The sequence below is a fragment of the Takifugu rubripes genome, chromosome 1 (assembly GCF_901000725.2).
Source record: "Takifugu rubripes chromosome 1, fTakRub1.2, whole genome shotgun sequence".
In the NCBI taxonomy this organism is placed as follows: Eukaryota; Metazoa; Chordata; class Actinopteri; order Tetraodontiformes; family Tetraodontidae; genus Takifugu; species Takifugu rubripes.
Window position 1 is genome coordinate 4,688,417 of NC_042285.1, and position 16,960 is coordinate 4,705,376.

Here is a 16,960-nt window from a genome sequence, read left to right on the forward strand (position 1 = left end):
TTTAAGTCCCCTTTTATTTGGTGTCTCTAACGTAACTCCGCTAATGTGGCTAATGCCATCAAATATCTGCTGCTGTCTGTTCTGTCTGTTGGGACTCGTAAATCACGTCAGTAAATGTGCCTCCACTTATTTTTACATTGACTGCTAATTAGGAATTGGCAGAAGTCTGTTAATAAAAGCTTCTGCTGCTTCCTGCAAATAATTTTGCTTATTTGATTTAGCCATCGCTGGCTAAATAGCGGGCTAATTTTAACAGCCCAAACTTTGGATTGTTTAGAGTTGAAGTTTGGAGCGATGAGCGCCAGAGGTGCCAGAATACATAAAATAAGCTGGAAGGGGAAAAAGGAAGATGAAGAAATGTTTTTTTGGCAGCGCCGGCGTGCTGCGGAGCTGCGTCTCCTGTCTGCAGCGAGTGCAGATCCTGCTGCTCTGCGTGTCTCTGTCATCCTGCCATTGTTCAGGCCAGAAATCAGCACAGACTCCCATTGTTCTACGCCCAGATCTGCTGCAGCTACAGGCTGCTCTGCCCAACATCTCTGCACTTTGTCATGTTTTCAAAACACAGTGTCATCCTTCGGCTATGATTAGAGGTTTGGGAGTTAAAACAACCTTGAATTCTCTAAACTCTCCACAATTACCACCTTTTTTGGCCCCAGAAAGAGAATAAAATGGGCCATGCACAAGCTCATTTAAGCTAACAGGCTCGTGACAGTAAAGGAAGACATGGCTCAAAGGGGATCAAAGCAACCTCTCCCACACAGAGACTAAATGGAGCAGCATGTTGACATGGTCCCAGCGACAAGCTGGTGGAGGCGCAGAGCGGCTCCGGCTCGTGGGAAATGCATTCGGGCTGAAAAGATGCCCTGGACGTTCGTTTTCCAAACGCTATTTGTCTGTCTTCATTTTAAGGATTCGTGGTTTTTAGTCGTGCGGCCCTGTCAGTGGTGGCCGACCCCTCTGGTTGTGTTCCTTTCACAGAGTTTAGCTCCACGCGCTAAAGTGGCCACACCGCGCGCACTATTCCACGGCTCCTCCACGGGCTGCGGCAAGTAACCTTTAGTTTCGGAGGCGAAAATGTTTTTTTTCTCTGCGAGGTGTTGGCTCCCCTCTCGGCACCCGGCGATATTTCCTCCGACACCGAGAGTGCTCTCACATCGAGCCCAGTGAATGATTGTGTTTGCATGAAATCCTGCGGAGGTGCGTTTGATGTTATTAACTCCCCAAGAAGAAAAATGCAACGCAGTGCATACTGTATAATGCTCTTTGGATGCACTCCGCCCGTGAAAAAGTCTTCAAAATATATATTTTCGGGGGAGGAGGATGGGTGGCACGTGCTCAGGGGAACGGCGGTAAAATCTGCTGGGGAAAGAAAAACTTGAGCAACTCGCTGGAAACGCAAAACAAAGTTTCAAGGCGCTTTGTGCACGACAAAAGCGAGGTCAGCTTTGATTCCCGGTGAACATTTTGCAAGAAAACGTTATCAGAGTCTATCTTTCCAATGCCTGCGTGGCGAAAGGCAAGCAGACGCAAGAGGGGAAACATTGCGCAATATATTCAAGATTAAAAAGAAAAAAAACTCCATTAGGAGGCTCAGATCTTATTTTGGAGGGCCCGTGGTGTGTGTGCCTAGAGCTTAGGAGAGAACACTGGTAGCTTTCCACAATCGTAAGCGCAATATTTACTCTTCCTCTCTGTCTGCCTGGTCTCCACCCACCTCTGTCTGAAATGCGTGTTTGCTAAAAGCTTCGTGGGGCAGCGGCGAAGGTGGCTGCTGGGTTTCATCAACAGTCGGATGAAAGCAGCTCCAACCATAAAAATCAGTGCAATTGAAATCCTAATTTGTCCGTGATTGATGCGAAGAACATAGCATCTGTAATAGCCTACTTGCTGCTGACCTTTTGCTCCAATGAGCCACCAGCCAGCATTCCCCCCCCCCCCCCCCCCACCCAACCCAAGAGACCACAGGGGAGCGCCACCTCGTCGCCTCTTAAGCCCGCTATTAAAACTTACGGCATCGGGCTGTGATGAGCACAGTTAGCTGAATTCATGACCCGCGTGAGCGGAGCGGTGAGATCATTTCCACTTCTGTGTTTTTCTGCTGATGCGTTTAATTTCTGTCCTGTCCGGAGCCGCCGGAGCTTTGGCTTTGATTGGTTACATTTCAAGCGCCGAAGCTTTGCAACAACAATCATACATTACACGACACGCACGCGAGGACACAGAAATCAGAAATTTCTATTTTAACCCTGCTGAAGGCGCACGGGCATCTTTCAAACGTCGGCACGTGGGAGAGTCGGCTTCCGTGTTGGGTTGTGCGATCGGCCTTGAGATAACACAAAGACCCACTTTTCCACTGCAGGTTAGAGTGGCCCCATTAATGAGATTTTCTCCGGTTTCTCTCGCTGCCCTCAGGTCAATGGGATTCCACTGCTGGTGCTTAAATTAATGGAAATTTAAATTTTGAATATTCACTTTCCTCTTGAACTAATTCCTGCTGTCTGTGGGTCCGCACCTTGATTTCAGCCACGTAGCCGACTTTACCCAACGTCTACAAGTCCTCACCCTCATCGGGCACATTTTAGGCGGATTTAGCTCCAACGACGTTTTTAGAACTAGCATGAGCTATGCAAACGGAAGCTAGCTGCTATTACACGCCCATGACCACTAGGTGGCAGAAAGCTTCACACGCTCACCTGCTTCAGCGGCGTGATCTCCTTCCCCTCTTCCCCTCCTAAACACCAGCACTTGCAGCCGATGCCTGCTCACTCCCCCCCAACATCACACACATTCACACAAGGCTGATATTAGCCGATTTCCCAGAGATCACTGGAGGATGTCGCTAGAGCACTTGTGCTCCCCCCACCCCCCATTCGCTCGAGTGGAGAGTGGCCCGCTTAATGCATTGTAATGGTTGACCATTATTTACGCAGGGGATAAACAAAGAGCGGTGAGGAACTGATGGAGTAATCCACTCTGGTAGTCATTAGGCGGTGAGACGGTGGAGCGGCTGGGAGCGGCCTCCTCCTCGCGCCTCTGGAGTAGAGCAGCTAATAGAAATGGGACTCATTACGCTACCTTATACACCGACGCACCCAAGATCACAAGCAATTGCTAATTGATTGTCGTTAGCGCTCTAGCAATGAGACGCTTTGTCTGTTTTCTCATTTGTTATGAACGGCTTTTGTTTTCTTCCCCCAGTCTCCTTCACTCCATTATTGATGTTGCTGTTTTTCTTTCCTTTGCCGCCTCTTTTTTTCCCGCCTGGAGAGCCCTCTGCAACTGAGTCATCTTAGCACCGTTTTAGCTGCTGCGGCAATCACAATCTAGGGGAATGTATAGGATCCTTACTTTTCGGTGTAATTAGGAGGGAGGAATGCGCGTCTGCGTGCGCGCGTGTTTTAGAATCAATATTCCAAACCCACTAATGAGTGCATGAAACACGCAGGCCGGAGAGCGGCGTGGAGGGGCGGATGTTGAAAATGCGCCTCCGCCAGCTCGGTCACGGATGAATAGCGGGGAGAGGCAGGTCTCCCTGTGATGCTTTGATTATTGGCTCTGGAAATTCCTTCCTCTTTCCTCAGCAGATTGTGTTCATCTCAGTCTTTAATCATTTCTCTCTCTGTCTCACTCCCGACGGTAACACGCTGTCTTCACCTTGCCCGGGCGCCTCTCGCTACCTTCTTTTCCCCGCCATTGCTCTTCCTCCCCTCTGATTATTAGCAGGGGGAAGATGGTGCAAATGCAAATGCTCGTCAGTGCTTCCTTCTTCTGATCGCCTGGGCTTTGTTACAACTCTGCTTCGCAATTGTCGCGATACCGGAATTTTAAATTTCATCATAAGAAAAGCATAGAAAGCTGTATATATAGTTAAAGAATAATAGTGTGTTATTACTAGTTCATGCATTGAAATGAGTGGTTGTATTCTTCAAAGTAAAATACACGAAATTTAATACTGAAGGATTTTTGGCTTTTTTAAGGAAAAGAAGGTCAATTCCTCAAATGAAGGAAAACATTTTCAGTATTTTAACCCAATATTATTGTGGATGAACCTCTTACTATTGTGAATCACTATTTTGCTGGAGTGTGGCATCATAATTAACTGATATGTTATCTGACTTATACCTAAATTGTATTAAAAAGACAATACTTGAGTAATACCCTGTAATTTGTTGACCCAATGCAAAATAAATTTGCTCTCCATTAAAGGTCAAGGTAATGAGAACGTTCGTCCCTCGTCCCGGTCACATGACGCCTTCCGTGATGTGATGAACAAGTGAGCGTAGAGGGTTCCATCCCAAGGTTTCGCTCTCGGATAAAGCTGGACACCAGCAGACCCAGGGGACAGTGGACGTCCTGTTTGTGCTCTGTCAATGTCAGACACCTGCACCTCCGTCTCAGTCCGCCTCGCGGGACTAGCTGCCACCTTCTTGCTCTGATAGGAAAAGACTGGAAACAAAGGAAGAAAAACACGCTGCTGCTTTTGAAACCAGATATACTGAATACTGGAGAGGAGGAGGAAGAGGAGGAGGAAGAGGAGGAGGCACCGCGTGCGAGCCCCCACTTTGTGGAACAACCGTCGGAGCATCGTCTCAGTGCTCTGAAAGGGAGCCGGCTCTTCAAAAGGGAATTTCACACAATTTAGATTTTTTCCATGAGCAAGCTGAGCACTTTTGTTTCCTGTTGTCACAAACGCCTCGTTGAATATCATGACAAGACAATTCCGGTTCCCACTGAACATCTTTGGAATTCTTATGTCTCAGTCGCTCAGATTGTGCTCTTTTTAAACCTAAAAAAGGAGTTTCAAGTGAAAGTAGAGCCTTGGTTCAGTCAGGGAATAAATTACCCTCTATTTGCTTGGACATAAGAACCGTCGGCACACAGAAGTTGCAGCGTGTTATCGCCGCGGCGATGGTGAACCAGGCGCCGGCGTCCGTATTAATCAGTGAAGAGTAAAGACTGGGGCATCTAAGTGAGCCGGCGTCTCTGCTCTGTTAACCGCATCACTCTAAAAACCATTACCTCCACACCCGTAATCGCCGCCGCCAGGATACGCGGGATGTCTCTCCCAACCCAACGCCACTCCAGTGGTCACAGACGCGAGCGCTAACGTTACAGACGGCACTAAAACCTCCCTGCGCTAATGCACACGGTCGCAGGTGGTTGCCTCGTGCTCAACTTTTACCTTTCTCCTCACAGCAGGAGGTCATGGCTTCCAATCACCCCTGTTAGTGACATAAAGGCTCAACGCTGCTGGTATCTGCACTGAAACCTCTTCTGCACGCGTCAGTGGAGGAACTGAAACTTGCTGCGTTTCCGCCGGCTCGGCACTGTTCCAATGACAATATTTCCATATGTGATTAGCGGCTGTGCTACACCGGAATATGCATTTGGGGCAATTTATAGGAATTCTAATTACCGCAATCATTAAGGTTGAAATGAGTGTAAACGTGGTCAACACAGGCGACACATAGCAAGAAGGTTATGGGTCCAAATCCAGCTTTGGAGGTTTTCCAGGTACTCTGTGTTCCTCCCGTTAGAAATCCCCTGACACGTGAGCCCGTTTTGCCTCTAATCGTCATTGTTGACGTCGTCATGCCAACTGTTGGGCTTTTTTTTTTAAAATGCCATCTTTGTTTTATCTGTGGGTTTCTTTGGAGATAAAAAAAAGCAAGTATCTGCGTTGATCTCGCGTGTCTTGAGTGCATCAACAACAGGAAGCGGTGTTAGGGAAAAGAGGCGTCGTCATTTCTGCGCCGGGGAAGGTGAACTGGAGGTCAAATCTCCTGGAAATGTAATGTTGTCATTTATGGGAGAAATGGACGGATCCGTTTCTGTTTGCTCAGGCTGCTTCCTAAGAAGCAAAGGCTTTGGGACAAAGAAAGCCACCACATCATCATCAAGAGCGCTGCACGTTCCCCGTTTTTTACGCTGAAGCCAAATCCTCTTAACAAGAAAAAAAAAAGAAAAAATCCTCCTTGCACACTTCCCACCCGTGCGCGTTCAAAACCCACTGTATTTACCAGTTAAAATGCAAATGTGGCCCACAGGGAATAACGGCACCATGCAAGAGGCTGGTTGGACGGATAGCCCGTGGCTCTCAAGAGCTTTTCCCACAGCAATGAGAGTGGGGCCAGGTGAGAGGTTCTCCCCAGGGGTCCATTTCCTTTGCTATTGTCCGGGCTTAGCAGGCGGCGTCCAGCTCTCTCTCTCTCTCTGCGTCTGGCCGGAGGGTTTTATGGCCACTTTTAGCTGAATGCCTGTTCAGGCAGAAGCTAAAACTGAGGAGGACGGAGCATGTCAGGCTGCGATGGGGAGCCCGACGCCGCAAGGGCCCAATTAAAACTGGAGCGGCCTCCGTGATGAAATAATAACGTGGTAAATGCACCTCTGTGAACCGTTTCATTGGTCGGTGTTGTCGGTACGATTCCAGCAGGTGCATGTCCATTATTAAGCATACTTAGCCGCTAAAATATAAAGATCTGCAACTTTTATCGGATTTATTGTCGCACACCAACAGTGGGCAGATCCAGTTTTGTTTTGGTAGCGATCATTGCGTTAGCATGTTTTTGCTGTCAGATTGTTTATTGTCATACTAAATCTATGGTTATAATTGTGGTATTTAAATGTATTTTCCACTTCTAGTCTCACTTGAATACCATTCATCATGTCACGGCCCATTTCAAAGCCTCACTGTGGATCCCAAAGCAACGTCGCGGCATTCAGTCGTTAGCTATGCTCCGTTTTACAGCTCTTTAAGAGGGAAAAATTGTGTTTTCACCCTTCCGTATTGCCGTTCAGAGCAGAGCTCCTTTAATTAGATAACATGCCTGTTTGTTTGAGATTTGCACTTTAACAGCAGTTCGTCAATTACTGCTTGTGGTTTCATACTGTCAGTCAGGCTTTGTCTGGGCGCCCCAGCCTCTTCCTCGCCGCAGAGCCGTGTTATTGTACTTAAACAAATCAATTCTGTTGCAGTTGAGCTTTTTTTTCTCCCTCTCTCTCTTTTTTTCCATCCCCCGTCATTATGAACTGTTTGCAGTGCAGAGCACATTGATTTTTCACAGCCCTGGAAAAGCTGTTGATGAATAGCACAGAGGTGTCTGGGGAGAATCTGGCTTTAAAAAGGAGGCGCCCAACGTCAGCCCCTCCCCCTTCTCCTCCTTCCCCCTCTCCTGACCCTTGCACCTCCACCCCCCCCCCCCCCCCCTCCTTTTCAGAGCGCTGTACCCCCCAATGGGGGTGAAATTCAGCGGAAAAACATCAACAGAAAAAAAAACATTTGCTGAGGTTAATCTTTGCTTTCTTTTTGCACACTTAAGGATTTTGGGTGGGAAATGTTTGTGTGGAACTTGGGGAAACTTCATTTGCAGTGTTGCTTACTTATGCGGGGGTCGGCTCAGTGTTATCAAATCTGCGAACAAAGCAGAGTTTTAAACATCAGCTTGTCATTAGCGTGATCGTTGAACTGGCGTGAAGGTCATTTTGAATCCCGTCGTGTAAAGTATCGCTTGCTCTTTTGATCCGTCCTTCCTGTGCACGGGAGCGTGAAGGAGCTCACCCGTACGGGGAAGGCCGGGCGCAGATGGAATTGAAGTCCGGGTTGACGTGAAGCTGCCGTGAAGTGTGTTTTTTTTTTTTTTTTACTTACATTTAAGAAGCTGATGGAAGGAGTCGGTGGATGGAGATTGCGGCCAATGCACCTGCGTCAACTGACGTTTGTTTTATCTGGTTCCTCTCAGGGGCAGAAGACACGAGGCGTGGAAGTGTTTCTTCTCTGGCGTGTGAATGGGTGGGGGGGTTCTTGGCGGAGGATCAAGGATCGAAGTCAACACAGGTGAGCGCGCCCATTTTTCCACGTAATGTGTTGTTGGACCTGTGGGGGTCCAGTCAGTCTCCGAGGAACCTCCTATTTCAGGTTCCAAACCAGAAATCTATGCTTTCAGAGTAACTTTGTTGGTAGCTTGTTACCATTGCTTTGACCTTTAGCAACTAGCAGTGCTAACGGCGCAAGGTTTCCACAAACAAGCCAATGGCCTTGATAGCCAACCAAGCTCAGAAAGCATCTGGGAGAGTCTTTGTGGCTCATCAACAGAATGTCTACCATCTTCCCAGTATGTCCGCTGTATGTTTATTCTGTACGTCCAGAGTATTATTTAGCATATGCAGCTAAATAATAGAAAGAGATGAAAACTGACCTCTAGACCTCAAAGTCAGCCTTCCTCATCACCGCGGTCTTTCTGCAGGTGCCCTCTGCGGGAATCAGTGGTCACAATGTTGTGTTTTTTATTATTATTGTTATTCTGCCCTAATTCAAATCCATACGCAATCAGACAAATGCATGCATGCCACAGGTCGCGACAATCCTCCTGGCCAGCAGTTTAAAATGCACCTCTGGATACATTCCAGTCAAAGAATTACTGTAAGTCACGGAAAGGGGATGTAATTGGTTCGTCCAATGTATTATACAGTTCAGCCACGGCCTCGTGGATTACGAATGGGGACATCCAGCATGGCCCCGCACGCACACATGCACGCACACCGGAAGATAAGGGTTTTTAATCTTGATTAGAGCAGTGTGAATGCTGAGAAATATGGAGCCCCAGCAAACATCTGGCTGCCACAGAACCAAGTGGGATAAACTGAAGTGATTATGGTGGAAATGTCAAGCAAGGTAGCAAGTAAACAGAGGGTGGCTGACATGGCAGGGGCAGTGACACGAGTGCCTCACAGCCAGTCCTCTTAAGACCTCTCGTTGTAAGGTTGCCTTTAGAGAAAAACCAAAAAAAAACAACCCTAAATGCTAGGCTGGTTTTACAGTCGGTTTGATGTCTTTTGATGGTGTCTGAAGGTAACCAGGTTGCTCTCTGTTCAGTCTTAATGGATAATTACTTTCCTCTGTGAAGTGTAAGGGGCACAGACATTCTTTTAACCTCGCAAACAGCCAAAAAAAAGGCCCTTCCTGTCAGTTGTCTCACTCCCTTTCTCTCTGTTCTTGCAAGATCTGGAACTGATAAGTTTGAGGCCTCTGGTAACTGAACAGGAAGGACAGAGGGCCTCGGCCTCAGAACGCCTTCCTCTGCACACGTCTGGCTCCCCTGTGCAAACGAAGCAGGCGGAGGCTGCTGCTTTGAACGCTTGAAAAACCCACTCCAGCCCAGCAAAATGTTATTATCGCTGTTTGATAAATGAAAAGGTTTTACACCCAGGCACAATCACCACTCTCGCGCTCGCTAAACTGTTAAAGAGAAGTGAAAGTTTGACCTAAACAAGCGTATAAATTTGCACCGAAACATTAGAAGAAAGGTGGCGTAACAGACGCGTTAGCTTGGTTGCTAATTGCTATTAGTAACCCGGAAACTCACCTTAACATTCACCCATAAAACCAGTGTGCTTCTAAAGGCTCCGCTTACACGGTTGACTTACAAAAGGGCCCAGACAGGCCCAGTTTTCCGAGGTATTTACTGCAGAATCGAGCCTGTAGACAAGTATTTGGAAACCAGGCTGATGAAAAGCAGACTGGGCCAAGAAAGCAAAAATACACCGTTAAAGAAAAATGCCGTGCAATCTGTCAAATCGTGTAGGTAAACTAAAACGATGTCTTATAGTTAAAACAGTTCTTTTGTGCCCTCCTCATTCATCTTCCACCTTTTTCTTCTTCCGTAGTAAAAGAAGAGTCCATTATATATTTATTTCAAGGCTCAGATTGTGTCGGAGATGTTCCGGAATGGTATCCTTCCCCCTGAATAAGTCTGAGATAACGTTCCTAGGTGACAGTTGAATTATGAGCCCATTAGTCAGCGCTGAAGGAAATAGGTGGGTGAACATGACGTCCGTCAAAAAAAACATCTCTCTTTTTGCAGATAGCCTCCCGTAAATGCCGCCCAGGAATCTCGTAGGTGCCTCCCACTGGTGTAGGAGCTGGAGGGTCAGGGTCAGGGAGCAGAGCCGGAGCTATCCCCGTGCTCGGCTGTTTTCGCATATTACGAGGAACAGAGCAACATAACACAGGCAGAACTCGGTGTACCAGGCTAAAAATAGCCATGGCGTCAACCCTACTTTCCCATAGACAAATATAAACACGCTCGTATGCTCGCACATCGCCGAAGCACTGCCCTGCTTCTATCTCTCCATCGTAGACGGTCGTAACAGCCAGCGACATTCCAGGACCCTCCTCGATGGACAGAGCCGCCGTGCGCAGCGCTTGTGTGGCGGGGACAGATGTTCCCCACGGTCTGCTCTGATGATCTGAGTTTACACACAGCAGAAGGAAGCCATTAGGCGGCACTTGGCTCCAGGATGAACTCTCCCGCTCCACCAAAATTTCGAGCATTTACGTCCCACTTGACTTTGTATAATCTAACGGCAGGAGCTATTTTCAGACAAAGGAAAACATGGATGTACGCTGCTCTTCTAGATGTGCCGAGGCGCTCCTGATGGAGAACCTCAGCATGGAACAGCTTAGCAGGATGATGTCATACGTTTTCTTGACACGCAGCCTCGTTAATGAGCCTTCCTTCTCACTGAATCCTGCCATTTACTTCCATTTGATGTTGGCGGTTCAGGACGTACTGTAACAGTGACCTCATTAGGTTGGTATAGAAGACAAGTCAACAAGCCTGCGTTCCTGCTAGAGGTTCAGTCTGTACTTTATATAAAGCCCATGATGCGTCAGTGTCACCTGAAACGAGAGTATCTGTTAAATAATCTAGTTTAATCTGTTAAATCTGACAAATGAATAGGATTTTATGCAGGAGGTCCGGTATAAAACATCAGCTTTGCTGGAGGTTTGGTAGTTTGGAGGGTAGTTTGGGCTCTTACACACGTACCTTGAGCCATTCGCAGTATTTGTGGTGTGGTGGGTGTTCTGGGGGGAATTCTGAACAGCGGAGTCTGGAGGAGGCTTTGTTATCACTTGTTGGTTGGTTCTCCAGTTGGCAGTAACAGTTGCAGCCGGCGGTCATGGGAACATGATATGGATTCTCGTGTTAAGTTCCCTGAATGTTTCAGCATCAAGTGTCCTCCAGACTTTTGCAGGTAAGAACTGATTCCTGACATCAAGAGCGCATTAAAAACTAGATTTGTGAGTCAGTTATGGACCATAACACACTTAAGGATCTATCTACTTAAAAAACATTTTAAAAGTATAAAACCAGGAATCTTTTCACTTTCTTTCTGTTTTTACCTGCGTTTGCTGTCATGAAATACTGTATATTAGCAATGTAGCTCTGTAACCTGTTTGAGTGTCAGTCAGAACACTAAAAAGCACCAGTTTTGAACTTATTTGGAATATTTTCTGATCAAAGACAGTGATGAGGACGATAATGCCGGTGCTGATCCCACTGAAGGGGATGATTGAGTCATCAAAGCAAAACAGCTGTCTTATGTGCTGCGTCTCCCCGCCGCTAATGGCAGATGATGACAGTAGCAGAGTACAAGCGAGTGCAGCCGACAGCGGAGGTTGAGCTTCCTCGGGGAGGCGGGAAAATGGCTGAATCTAAGCAGAGCAGGGTGGCCATGAAACATTCATGCACCTGGGGACTCTTTGCATAAGCAGCGCGAGCTAAGCCAGTAATGAAGTAAAGAGCAAAGCACTTTTAATGGTTCTTTTTGTCCTTTTATGAGATTAGCATTAGCCTGGCTTCTTATATAAACTGCTTTAAAGAGGAATAATTGCATGTGGTGAGTTACTGAGCGGGACTCCCACAGTAATGCGCTGCGCCTTGTGGAAAATATTATTTACTTTCGGAATGATCTAGTCGTGGTTAGCTGCGAGATAATTGGTACCACAGGTGCACGGCTGGTTATAGCTCAGAGCTGGACGCCTCGGGAGTTATTCCCAGCCCTCGTCCGCTCTGACTCTGACTGACAACACAGCACCAAATGTGGGCATCCCTACAAAACAGTTGTTCCCTCCTAAACTCGCCCTCTTCCGAGGCGGAGGGCCCCGGACAGAAAAGGCGCGAGGAGGAGCGCGGGGATGACGAGATGAAGAGCACAAGACGGGAAAAGTAATATTTAGACAGCTGCATGTGTCGCGCCATCTATCCTGCGAGTGGAAGAGGGGGCAGAAGCCAAGCCATATTTCGGCGTCCTCGGCCGGGCCCTCGGCGGTCTGCAGTGTTGATGTCTGTGCGTGCTCCAGGCTGTAAATCACACGCCGCCGCTGTCTCCTACCATCGTCTGTAGGTCTGCACACACCTGGAACCAAGTGCCATCACTATTTCTACAATGTCAGATACACTGTGAAACTTCCCACTTCCTGTTTTTAGTTTTTTGGTTTTTTTTGCGTGCCCTCAGGCATGGGTTCGCTTATTTTTCGCTTGAGTTTGACAAGGACTGCGAGTACTGCAGAGGCAAGGGCCCCATTAGGGAGGTTCGTATTGTGTCGTTGGAGTGTCTATGGGGGTTTCAGGTTGTGTCGTTGACATGGATCGATATCAGCCGTGTCTCGGGGGCCCCTTAATAGCCACAAGCCTGCAACAGCTAGTAGGGGGCCCTACGCGGGGGGGTTCCCAATGCATAGCCATTGCAGTGTCTAAAGCAGTTCAATCATTTTCTCATTGAAATATGGACCAATGTCAGCCGTCTCTCGGGGGGCCCCATCAGCTCGGGGCCCGTAGGCATTTGCTTATGTTGCCTACCCCGTTGCGTCGTCTCTGGATGTTTGGTCACATGTTTACGGTCCTGTGTTAGCTTGGCTCCATGCCTGGAGGTGGTGGACGGCAGCTGACTGCTCTGATTCACTAGCCGCTCTGACCGTGTGCTGCACGCCTCACAATGGACCGACTCACGGGGGGGCCCACGCTGAGCTTGTTCACTGTCCCTCTCCTCGCCGTTCTCATTGGATGTTCTCTTTGACTCCTTTGTCGCCCGTGTTCTGGTGGAGACAGCGCTCTCTCCTCATGACTGTATAGGTTTTATGTGTTGTTCCTTTTCTTTCAGTTAAGTGGGAATTTTCAGTTTCCCTCTACCCTCTTTTTTCCCACCAGGTTTCTCATTATTGCTAACTTTCACACTGTTTTTCTCAACAGAATGTGGACTTTTAATCATTCCCGCAGGCTTCTTTTTACCTAATGTGCTCCCAGATCACCCTGCTTAAACCCGCGAACACCCAGCTGCATTAGTCTGCATTTAGGGTCTTTCAGTTGTTTCTGTCTGAAGAATAGATATCCGATTGAGGAAAATGCTGTCGCTGTATATTTAGCGAAATAATTGCACCTTTTTTTTTTATTTGTACATTTGGTTAATGATGGTAATTTTCAACAACTACTGCCGTGCCAGCGGGCACTAATCTGCTGCAATTTCAGAAGAGTGTTAACAAAGCATCTGTTTTTTTTTTTCCCTTAAGGCAGCTAGATCACCTTTATTAGCGACTTCCTGCCCAGGTACTCTCGACTTTAGAGAATCAAGCCATTTTTAAAGGTCAGAATCACAATAGTAAAAACCCCTATGATTACTGAGTTAGTGGTATCTGCTAGTTCACTAATAACGCAACAATTTGGAGGTTTTACTGTTCCAGGGTGTCAGTAATCAGAAGTCCTGATTTCACCGTCGGTGATGGAGCTCCAAGAAGTGCTGAGGCCTCTTAGCCCACAAATATATACAGAGGCCAAATCAAATCCAAGAAATGTCACTAAAGTGGGCCTGAAGATGAAGTGAAAAACATTTTATGCAACAAGGCGCCCAGGTTTCCAAAACAGTGTCCAGAGCACATTTTGTCCTCAGACTTTGTCCAGTTTCAACACTTTCCCCCCTCGTTAAACCTTTTGGACATTCTCCGTCCCCCTATCGCACACGAACACGTGCAACATCTGCACCGCGGCCGCTAATTGCCACTGATATTAGAGCGAGGGCTCCGGCGCTGACCTCGCTAAAGCCAGTCATAACCGAGCGTGCTACCCAGGTTGATCAGAAGAGCCCCGGCAGCACAAACAGGAAGAATTAATTATCCAGCTCGGCCGCTCATGCTGGACACCACATTTAACGACATTGCGGTGCAAGATTAATGGCGATGTGAGTCTATCAAAGCAGAACATGCACAACTGGTGGGCATCCAGTTTGTCCTTGTGTGCAGCCTGGAAAATAAGCTTCAAGCTGATGTGGTAATGAGCTTAAATATTTATTATATGAGGAAATGAAGAGGTAAGAGATTAGAGGCTTTCCGCTCAATATTTACATCCCCACCGGTGTTTAGCTTGTCCTGCGTGGGGGGGAGGCCGACTCTTGTAATGATGGGTAGCCGGTCGTCCACTGACCTTTCGGGAGATACAGCGTGTGGTGGATGGATTCAAACAGCATTAATGAGGAACGTTATAAAAGCTGAGAAGATGTGAAGAAAGCGTTGGGCAAAAAAAAAGATGGAGAAAAAGGAGACTTGAGCTAGCCTGCGTGATTGTAGCCGTCGTTATTTCAAGGTCAGTCATACACATGTAATATGAAAAAAAAGCAGGTAGGGATTTTTAAACCCGCCATCCGGCTCCGCCGCACTCGTCGTGTGTTGACTGTAAGTAGAGCTCAGCAACAGCAAGGTTACTAGCTGGGGTTGTATCTGCATTATGCTAATGTGATGAAAGCAGGAAGCCAATGGAGGCTCGGCGCGCTGGATCGCTCCAGGGACACAACAGCCATCATGCAAATTAGCAGCACGGCGGATCATAGTAACAAAATGACTCTGATAAGCGAGAGGCAGACGAGGAGGGACCGCCCCCTCCAGCGGCAGGTCACATCCAGATGTTGAACTTCACTGTGATCTTTTCAAAACCGTTTTCATCGTGGCTCTCAAAGTCAAAGCGATCTGGTTCCCAGCAGCTTGGGATCGGAGCACTGGGGAGACGGTGTCGGTGCCAAAGCTCACCACTTGCGGGGTAACATAAGAGGAAGGATACGGAGGGGGCCCCTCAAAAAGGGAAAACAGAGGGAAAAGTGAATTAGTATTCCAATGTTTCCATTTTAACCTGGCTCATATTTAGCTAAATATACATCAACACTACAGCAAAGGCATTGGTGTGTGTGTAATTAGGACACTTCATCAGAGGAGGGCCGTGCATTAAATGATTATTTAATTTAACTTGTTAAAGCTTTTCTAACGTATGTACGATTCATCAGCAGTAATTGGAGTTCTCAGCGTAGAGTTGAAGAAATATCCCTGCAGAATGAGTTTTGTTGCTTTTTTTAAGCTCCTGGTTTTAGCTGGATTCGCTCGCGTTAGCCGACAAATAATTAAGACAAATGTATGCCTCCGAAGCTGTTGAGTGTGAATAAATTTAAACAGAAGTGAGATCGCAGGCTGCACTCGAGCTTCCAGATGACTTTAGCGCTGTCACTCCACTAATCTGGCATTTTACCCGTTTAGCATGATTTCACGACGCCGAAGCCGACCGCGGAATATTCGAAGTCTGAGCCCGAATGGCGGGATTAGAATTTGGTCTCTGCAGAGGATGTAGGTCAAATGAAAGGCTCCATTTCCTCAAACATTGTAATCCTCATTTTTTTCTGCTTTGCCTCAGTTTTGAGGTCAGACCACGATGCGCTGGGCAGCACACTGCCTCGTGTCCTGTTTCCAGGAAATTCTTCTCCCTCTGCGATGATGATGATGATGATGATGATGATGATGATGATGATGATGATGATGTTCACCTCCTCCCTTTCATCATCAGACCTTTAGCTTTCCGTTGAGCTTGAACTTTCACGGGTCATGTCTATGGTTAAACTGAGGAAGAGGGTTAGCAGGATATACCCATTTAACCCAACAGAAGACGCTGCACAACACCGAGAAGGAAGTGATTCATTGATAAATCCAAGTCATGCTGGGTCATAGAGAAGCTTGTGATGACGAGCGGAAATAGCGTTATACGCATATATGATCCTGTGTTGTATATCTTTTTTTCATATAGAGCAATGTTCAGCATGTCGTTGCTAACGCTAACACCGCTAACGGCAGACAGACGTAGCAGAGAGGCTTCATTTGCCTCGAACGCTTTTGCAATACGGGAGACTGTATATTTAAATGAGTCAACAAAGCCCATTTATTTCACATCATCTACCAACTGTAAACAAAAACCAGCCCCAGTTGTCACGTGTCAGGGACGTCTCTCTTTCAGAACTGCATTTCTCTGCCCGGATCCAGCAACAAAGCCTATTTTACCGTCCGGGTTCTGCTTTCGCGTGTAAACCTGATAACAAACGTGACGGCGGCGCACTGGAGCGGGCTCAGATGCCACACGCAGAGACGGAGCAAATATGTAACAGCCCTGGGCATCGTTATGATGGCTCTGGCTCCGGCTCCGGCTCTGCAGACGGCGGTGCAGTATGTACCACACACCTGCAGTTATGGGAATGTTGTCAAACTGTCTGACTGACTGGCTGATTTACTGGCAGATCTACCTCACCCTCTGTCGCTGAAGAGTAATGACAAATTTGACAGCATGCTATCATGGGCAACATCTGACTGTCAGCAGCCGAAGGGGCTGTTTTTCCCAGTAGAAAGTTCTTTTCCATGTCAGGTGAAGGAAAGTCCGGAGCAAGGGTGACATTACTTATGTATGGCGTTTGATGGGTGAGTTTTATTTATTCAACCGGAACCCATTAAGTGCTCCAGAGAAGGTTTGGAGCAAAGCGACGCACTGTTGTTACCGTAGCAGCCGTAGCAGCTAGGAAAGCACTGCTGAGGAGCATTGATTTGTTCCGTTTTGGTGCTTCTTCTTCCGCCGGTCCGCGTCAGGGTTGAAGCAGCAGTTTTGAAGACCTCCCAGAGACTCCCCCTGCATCCTGTGAAGCGCACCTCCGCTGTGGGCGGGGGCCGGCCCGGGCCACAGGGACGGGAGGCGTTCGCCAGCGTGGGTGACAGACGAAGAATGAGTGTGGGAGCTAGACCTTTAGGATGGAGGAGCCAGCAGGAAGTCTCTGGGGCTTCTTGCATGATCGCGGGGAGCTGTGTGGTGCTAGATCTGCTCAAGGGGCT

The 16,960-nt window shown here is 47.7% G+C and overlaps 1 protein-coding gene across 3 annotated transcripts in view; it reads left to right on the top strand.

Annotated features, from left to right (window-relative positions):
- Positions 1 to 16,960, top strand: part of LOC101063332 (zinc finger MIZ domain-containing protein 1) — an 80,826-nt gene that overhangs the window by 13,331 nt on the left and 50,535 nt on the right. The window contains exon 2 of one of the 3 annotated variants that reach the window (XM_003961169.3): positions 7,740 to 7,834. The exons of 1 other annotated variant lie outside the window; for it this stretch is intronic. The gene's annotated coding sequence lies outside the window, so the exon portion shown is untranslated. Of the gene's footprint in view, positions 1 to 7,739; positions 7,835 to 10,564; positions 11,035 to 16,960 lie in introns of those variants that run through there. One more of the 3 variants, XM_029836973.1, reaches the window with a different exon arrangement.